This window comes from Petaurus breviceps, unplaced genomic scaffold (assembly GCF_028583685.1).
Source record: "Petaurus breviceps papuanus isolate PSGF00001 unplaced genomic scaffold, PetGlider_PUasm1.0 90897, whole genome shotgun sequence".
NCBI lineage: Eukaryota > Metazoa > Chordata > Mammalia > Diprotodontia > Petauridae > Petaurus > Petaurus breviceps.
Genome location: NW_027187374.1, coordinates 8,188,266 through 8,196,863, shown reverse-complemented (window position 1 = coordinate 8,196,863; position 8,598 = coordinate 8,188,266).

Genomic DNA, 8,598 nt, shown 5'->3' with positions numbered 1-8,598 from the left:
TCAGTATCTTTGCTGAGAAAACCCCAGGGGCAGTATGGTCCATGGGGTCACAAAGACTCAGCCATGACTGAATTGACTGAACAAATCAGATTTTAGCTTTTGCAAAGGAATGTTTACTTTAAAAGGTATAATTACAAATATATGTGGAGAACATAGATACAAGCCCAAATTCCCTTAAGGATACTGGAGAACCCAGGGGGAGAATGTAATCTAATTTACCTGGTTATTGAGCAATGAGGGCCAGGGTAATCAATATTACATGATGATATGTTTATTATATTACATTATGCTATATTATATTGTGTTATGTTGTATTATATTATATTATGTTATTTTATGTTGTGTTGTGCTATGATGTTATGTCATATCATGTCACGTCACGTTATGTCATGTTATAATAATAGTAGGCACTTAATAAATGCTTGTTGACTTGACTTTTTACTCAGTAGCCCTACTCAGTACTTTATAGCCTAGGCTATACTACAGCAGACTGTCATATGGTCTGTTTCTTGAAGGGGTAAGGTTAAGGACAAAGATAGGGCCAAGGTTAAAACTAGAGTTTGGCCACCAGTACACTGGGTCAAAAGCATATAATTCCTACAGGGTGTAAGACTTAAATCTAATCACCATAGTCAGAATTATAGATGCATCAAAATCCAGACTACAGAGATGAAAGGACCAAGCAGTGCCTGACCACCCCATCCAATATTGTGGGAAGGAACAGAGTCTGGCCCAAGTACAAAACCACAAATTAGAATTGAGGCTGGAGATATAAGTGAATAGAAGAAAAGGCTGAACATTGTGGGTTGAGAAAAGACCATGAAGTAAACCTAGAAGAAGAAAATAACCCCACTATAAGCAGAGCCTTAGAGTAAAAATGGTTTCACCATAAGGACTACAAGAATAGTCAGAAGAAATAAACAATAGATTAAAAAAGGAAATTGTAAATGAAATGTGTTCAGAAGGAAAGAGAATTGGGAGGATAATCAGTAGTGTGTAAGTGGGGAATATAACCCAAAAAACAGACTCACTGAAAAGTAGAATAGAAAGCAGAACTCAATATCTTCATGAAACACCAATAAATATTACATTACAGAGTTAAAAGATTGAAAAAATGGAAGAAAAAATGAAGTATCTACTATCGAAAACAATTGACATGGGCAACAAGACAAAGAGAACAAATTTAGGAATCATTAGACTAACTTAAAACTATGACCAAACAAAAAACCTAGACACTGTATTTCAAGAGATCATAAAAGAAAACCGACTAGGTATATGAGAAATTGAGGAAAAAGTGAAAATTTTAAAAATCCACCAATTGTCTTCTCAAAGAACTGAAAACCAAAAATGTTGTTCATAGAGGCCTCAGACCTTGTTGGACCTAGGTTGATTTCACAGGCAGAAAGTGAATTGAAGAGGATGCCGGCAATGTGCATAAATGTTGTGGTGTCTTGGTTAAGCTTTGTCTTCCTAGGAGCAGAAACTGCTGAGAACTTGCCTGGGGTCAAGATGAAGAAAAGACCTCTCCTTGGGTATTGAATGCTGTGAAGATATTGTAACCTAGTTGTGACCTAGGGGTGGATGGCCTTTGTGTTTTGTGACTAATCAAATGAATGTGCTTTGGTTATGATTGGAAACTAATCTCCAATTGAGACTATCCAGGGGTGGAGTACTTTGACTTTTGTACTTTGTGATTGAACTGAGAACTTACTAAATGATTGATTTACTCTGTATTTTGATTTTCTCTTTTATGTGAGTGTTTTGCCTTAATTTCTCACTGAATATATGGAGGGTTACTATGCTTATAATCAGAACCCGGAAGTTGCTTTTGTTTGGTGTTACAAGGAGCCATAATGAAAATTAAAGAAAATATTGCATCTAAAGAAAACATTGCAGTAAAAGAGAAGATGCTATGTTCCAAAATACAAAAGATAACCCCATGAAACTGAGTATATTTCTACAAGTTAAAAAACAGGTCTTTAAGAGATGAGAGGACTTTCAAGAATCTCTGATAAAAAAAGACCAGACAGGAATAGAAACTAAAAAATGAAAGCACAAGTGCTATAAGAAATGATGCACAGGCAGACTTCAGAAAAACCTGCAAAGACTTATATGAACTGATACTGAGTGAAGTGAGCAGAACCAGGAGAACATTGTACACAGTAATAGCCACATTGTGCAATGACTGACTTTGATAGATTTAACTCTTCTCAGCAATGCAAGGACTTAAAACAACTCCAAAGGACTCATGATGGAAAATGCCATCCACATTCAAAGAAAGAAACATGGAATCTGAATGCAGATCGAAGTAGACTATTTGTTCTCTTTTTTTTTTGTTTTTGGATTTTTTCTTTCTCATGGTTCTTCCCATTCATTCTAATTCTTCTAGCCTAACTAATAGTATCACTAATATGTAAATGTTTAATAAGAATGTATTTATGGAGTCTATATCAGATTGCACACTGTCTTAAGGAGGGAAGAAGAGAGAGAGGTGAAGAAAATTTAAAACTTATGGAAATGAATGTTGAAACCTAAAAATTCATTCATTCATTCATAAAAAATAAAAAAAATGAAAGCATAGGAGTTAAGAAAAAGACAGAAAAGTAAATTCATTCATGCATTCAGAAGGAGCTATATTATGATATATATATATACATATATATGTATATATCTTTCTATATCTACAAAAGTCATAGAAGGAGTTAAATTAGACAAACAAAGGGCCTGGGTGTTGTTTTGTTCTGTTTTATTGGATTTTAAGAAAGCAGAAAAATGGTAAGAAATAACCTAGGGAAGGAAGGAAAGAGGAGGAGGAAAAACTTACTATTTCACATAAATGGGGTACACAAGAAGAAGAAGAATATACATGTATAGAGTTAGAGATGGGGGGTAGGAAGGGTTGTGGGCATCTCATAACATCACACCTAAAGTGGTTCAGTGAGCCAGACAAGGTTTTAGCTTCCCATGGTTATACTTAGTTCAGGGTAATAATTCAAAAGTAAACTCTTGCTTATTGACTGGCCCCTAACCTAGCACATGTTTGCCTCCAGAGCTGCAAACATCCCAATTTATCTCATCTATCTCTGTTTAGCACGAACCTTTAGTCTTTCCTAGCTGAGAAAAGCTGTGCTTCTTATCAGTCTACTTGCTGCTAAGGGACTACAAAAGAAAAATGACAACTTCTAGATCACATTACCAACAAGATGCAGGACTAGTCATTTTCTCCAGTCTTTTTTACCTCAACTCCCCAAAAGAAGAATCATTCAAAAGAGATAGAATAATTGCAGTTACCTCTTTAGTCCAAGACTTCATAAACCAGGGGTAGGGAACCTGCAGCCTCAAGGCCACATGCAGCCTTCTAGGTCCTTGGGTGCAGCCTTTTGACTGAGTCTGTTTTAAAGAACAAATCCTTTTATAAATAGTTATTAATATTTAATAGATTTATTAATCCTTAATAAAACTTTGTTCTATAAAACTTGGACTCAGTCAAAAGGCTGCCCCAAGGACCTAGAAGGCCACATGTGGCCTGGAAATGGCAGGTCCCCCACTCCTATCATAAAACCCTAACAAAGTAACAACTTTTGAATGAATGACAGAGAAGACTAATGCCTAATCCTTTACTCATTCACTCAGCACCTCCTCCTAGAGTAGCCCTCCACAGTATGGCAGGGAAGTGTGCTGGGCTCCATGGGCTTGTTCTGTGGGATCCACTCAGCAATTTACCTGCTGCAACTACAATCTTTTCTAGCTGATCCTGTCCTGGCTCCAAAATTCTGTGGCAGCAAACACTAGAACCTGCTCTTCCTCACTCCCATCCCCACCCATTTCTGCTCTTAAATTTATCAGGTTGTTTTCTCTTTAGGGTTTTTGGAAAGATGAGAATCAGAGAAAAAGTCTATTCTCTTCTAATTTTAACAGCGTTGATTTTATTTATAAAAAAAATTTTAATCATATGTAATCAAAACTTTCCATTCTATTTTCTTCTGATTCTATTTAGACTAATATACTTAGAGTGACTGCTACAAACATTCATCCCACCAAGTTCACTTCTGAGCAATGAAGAGTCATTTACTTGTTTGCAGAACATGGCATCTAAGCTGTCCGGACAATTCACTGTTGGGATGTATCAAGCATATTGCTTCTCAGGTCTATAATGGCATAATAGCGTCAGCTGCTGACAAACTTTCTTATGGACTCCTGTTCCTGGACCTCCAGAGACTCTTCAAATTTTTCAAAGCCCACAAAGTCATAGCTTAGTCTATTCTATCTTTTGAGCTCATGCAGCTAAGAGCAAGAAAGAACAAAACACAAGAGACCTGAGAAAAGCCATGCCCTCATGACTTTATGTCCACCCAGGTGGGGATAAATAGTAGACTGCTGATGTGACCTCTTTTTTTCTACCTAGAGAATGATCGCGTCCCTTGCCTCTGTCACCACCAGGAAAGAGAGCCAGATTTTGTTTCTTCATGCCATCCTGTATGCACACTCAGTCCTAACTCAATAGGCAAATAAAAAGCTTTTCTTCACCACATAGTAAGAGGACAAGAAACAGTCACAGAATACCTTTGTATGCTCTGAAATAAAGGGTAGGGACCTCCATTATACATGTCCAGAAAGAGACTCCACAAATATCTCCGTGGTTTGGCACCAGGCACAGCAGATTATGAATGGTCAAATGACTAGACTCTCATTAGCCTGTCCCTGAAACCTTCTACACTCTTTTACACTTCAATGATTTCAATATAGAAATAAGAGATACCTTGTAGTAAAAGAGCCTATAAGGTAGTGTTCTGTTCTATTGAATCAAATGTTTTTTCATTTGTTTCATTAACAATTAACACAATGGAATTTTTAAAAAATTGTTTATTAACATGCTTTTTTATATCCCATAATTTCCTCCAGTACATCTTCCTCTGTGCCCTCCCAGATAAATATCTCATATGACAAATAATATTTTCAAAGAAAAAATAAAAGAGGAAAAAATCAGTAAAACTGATTAATACACTGAAAAAGTCAGAAAATATGTGCAGTGTACCACATCTCTAGGCCTCTGAACCTTCAAAGTGATGGGATGAGAGCTACTTCACATATCTCTTCTTTAGAGTCATGCTTATCTTCTGCTGTTTTTCAACATTCATTTTTGATTGTTGTGTACTTATTCTTTCCATTTACATTGTGGAAGTCACTGTCTATATTTTTCTTGGTTCTGATTATTTCACTTTTTCACTCATTTCATGAAAATTTTTTCCATGCTTTTCTGTATTATGTTTATCAATTTCTTATAATAGTACTATATTGCACTTATGTACCACAACTTGTTTAGCCATTCCCCAATCAAAGGGCATCTACTTTGTTGACAATTATTTGGTATAAAAAAAAATGTTGCTATAAATATTTTGGTGTCTATAGGGATTTTCATCTTACCAATGGCTTCCTTGGGATCTAAGCCTAGTAGTAGAATTTTCAGATCAAAGAGTATGGAAATTCTATTCACTTTATTTGCATAATTCCAAAATGTTTCTGATTCACAGCTCTACCAATAATGCACTAATGCAGCTATCTTCCTACAACCACTCCAACATTTGACTATTCATATTATTTGTCATCTTTGCCAATTTTCAGGGTGTGAGATGAAACCTCAAGGTTGTTATGATTTGCATTTCTCTTATTATTAGTAACTTGGAACACACTGGCCTCCTGAATGTTCCACAAACAAAATGCTCCATCTCTCAACTCTGGACATTTTCTCTGGCTGTCCTGGAACACTCTCCCTTCTCAGCTCCAATTACTGACTGCCTTGGTTTCCTCTAAGTCCCAACTAAAATCTTACCTTCTGCAAGAAGTCTTCCCTAACCCCTCCTAATTCCAAAGCGTTCAATCTTTTAATTATTCATATTTGTCCTGTATGAAGCTTACCTTGTATATATTTTGTATATATACAATTTGTATATATTGTACATATTTTGGATGCTGTCTCCCCCATCAGATTATAAGTTCCTTGTGGATAGAGACCGTTTTTTGCCTCTTTTTATATCCCTAGCCCTTAGCACAGTGCCTGACACATAGTATATGCTTTTTTTATTGATTCCTTCATTGCTTTTATATGCATATTTGTATGTGTGTACATAAGCCATACATATGTGTGTATATATACATAAATATGACTATGCGTGTATATATACACTGGTGTATATATGTGTGCGCACATGTTAATTATTTACATATCTTGGATACTAGTAGGAGCAGACCTCACACTAGCACTCTCAATTCAGGTTTAATGTTGGGATGAAATTAGGACCTCAAGAAATCTTTGCCCTAAAATAGCAAGGACAAGCAACAAGGATACAGTGGCATTTAGTTTCTCTGGATAAAACCACTTAATCTCCATATGGAAACATCTGGTTAGCAGGGAGGGGTATGTTGACTCAAGATGTCTTCAGAAATCCTCCAAATTGGAGGAGCTCTGATTGCTCTTAGGTAAAACTTTTTTATGCCCTTAGGTGACCAGGAAACTGACTTGAGAGAGACAAGGACAATCAAGTCCCAGGTGCAGCTTTCTTGCTTTTTAGGGAAAAATAACACCTATTGTGAGGAAAGGGAGAACTCTAGTCCTCCACATACCACTCCTATGATGTCAAAGTCAACCATTTAATAGCTTTCAGGGATTTTACTGTATACACCTCCTGGCATATACGGTACTAAAAGAAAAATCAGAAATACTATAACTGCCCACCCCCAGATCACACAAAAAAAAAGAAATAGAGGAAAAATGTGGAAGGTAAAACCCAGAAATTCTAGGCTTTATTCTCCCCATTTCCAAACATATGAGTCAAGTCATGTTGTGACTGATGCAAAATCTTTGCAGTTCACAATGGATCTCCTGATGCCTAATGCAAGATGATGACAACGAGACAGAGAAACATTAGGAATGTCAGGGCCACAGCATAGATAATGCGATCTCTAAAACAATTAGATTCTCCTCTTGATTTAAGTCAGTGACAAGCAGGAACAATACCAGGAACATCAGGGCCACCGCACAGATGATGACACTGCTGGTAAAATCAACAATTCTTTATCATTTATTGTGGTCATCTGTAGTAAAGTTGTTAAGAGATTAAGATTATAGTATGATAGGATCATAGATTTAAAGCTGGGCAGGACTTTATAAGTCAAATGGTTTAACCTCATTGTTTTTCAGATGAGAAAACACAATATAAGCCACTAGTTGCAAGGCCCATGTCTAACTTACCTGGCATAGTGCCTCATGCAAACAGGCAGGAAATAAATACTTCAGGTGATTTTTTTTTTATCTTTCTCATTATACTCTAGAAATATAATTGTATCTGGGGCGGCTAAGTGGCACAGTGAATACAGCACCAGCCCTGGAGTCAGGAGGATGTGAGTTCAATTCTGGCCTCAGACATTTAGCACAAAAACTAGCTTTGTGACCTTGGGCAAGTCACTTAACCCCAATTGTCCTCCAAAAAGCAAAAAAAAAAAATGAAAGAAATATAATTGTATCTACTCCACAATTCAGGAAGGAAATAAAGTGAAATTTATTCCAGAGCTGGAAGATAACTTAAAGATCATAGCTTTGAGCTGAAAGGGACTTGATAAAGATAATTTAGGCCAATCTCCCATTTCACAGATAAGAAAGCTGAAGCCCACAATGGTTGAGACTTTCCCCAAATCATATATGTAATAAGTAACAGAACCAAGATTCTAAGCCAGGACATAAGATCACAGATATAAAGTTGGAAGTAACCTCATAAGCTATCTAGTGCAACCCTCTCATTTTACAGATGAGGAAACTGAGGTCTGTGGAGGTTAAATGACCAATATGTCCAAGGTGACACCAATAGTAAGCATCAGAGATAGGATTTAAAACCAAGACTTCTGACTCCAGAGCCAGTATTCTTTCCATTACACCATGCCTCATTTTGCAGATGAAGTAATTGAAGCCTACAAAGGTTAAGTGACTTGTCCAGGGTCACAAAAGTAGTTAGTGACAGAATTGGATCTAGACTATAGGTCCTGAGTCCCAACTGGGTTCTTTTTCCACACCACTCTGCCTCAGTCTTAGAAAGTGCTATTGGTAAATGAAAATACTGAACAAAAGAGAGAGGACGTTGAACTTTATGTAACTGAAACATATAGAATCCTATATGGTGTAGTAGTAGAAAGGACTACTTTCTAAAAGTAAAATATAGGCATAGGTAGCATTGTCTTATATAGAGAATGCTGAGCTTAGAGTCAGGGAGACCAGGTTTTGAATCCCACTTCAGACACGTACTAGAATTTTTGGGAGAATATAACTGACTCTATTTTGTGCTGTATTGAATGTCTTCTATGGTACCTCCCTAACCCTGATCACTTTACAGTTGCCAAAGAAAATTCACAGGACTTTGAATAGTCCCCAGAAATGTCCCACTTCTCTTTAGTCTGACTAATAAGACATATTGCAGTGCTTGGCAAATTAGACAGACTACAGAGAAGTGGGAGATTTCTTTGTTGTTGATTAGTCATTAATCATGTCCGACTCTTTGTGACCTTTTTTGGGGTTTTCTTGGCAAAGACATTGGAATGGTTTGCCATTTC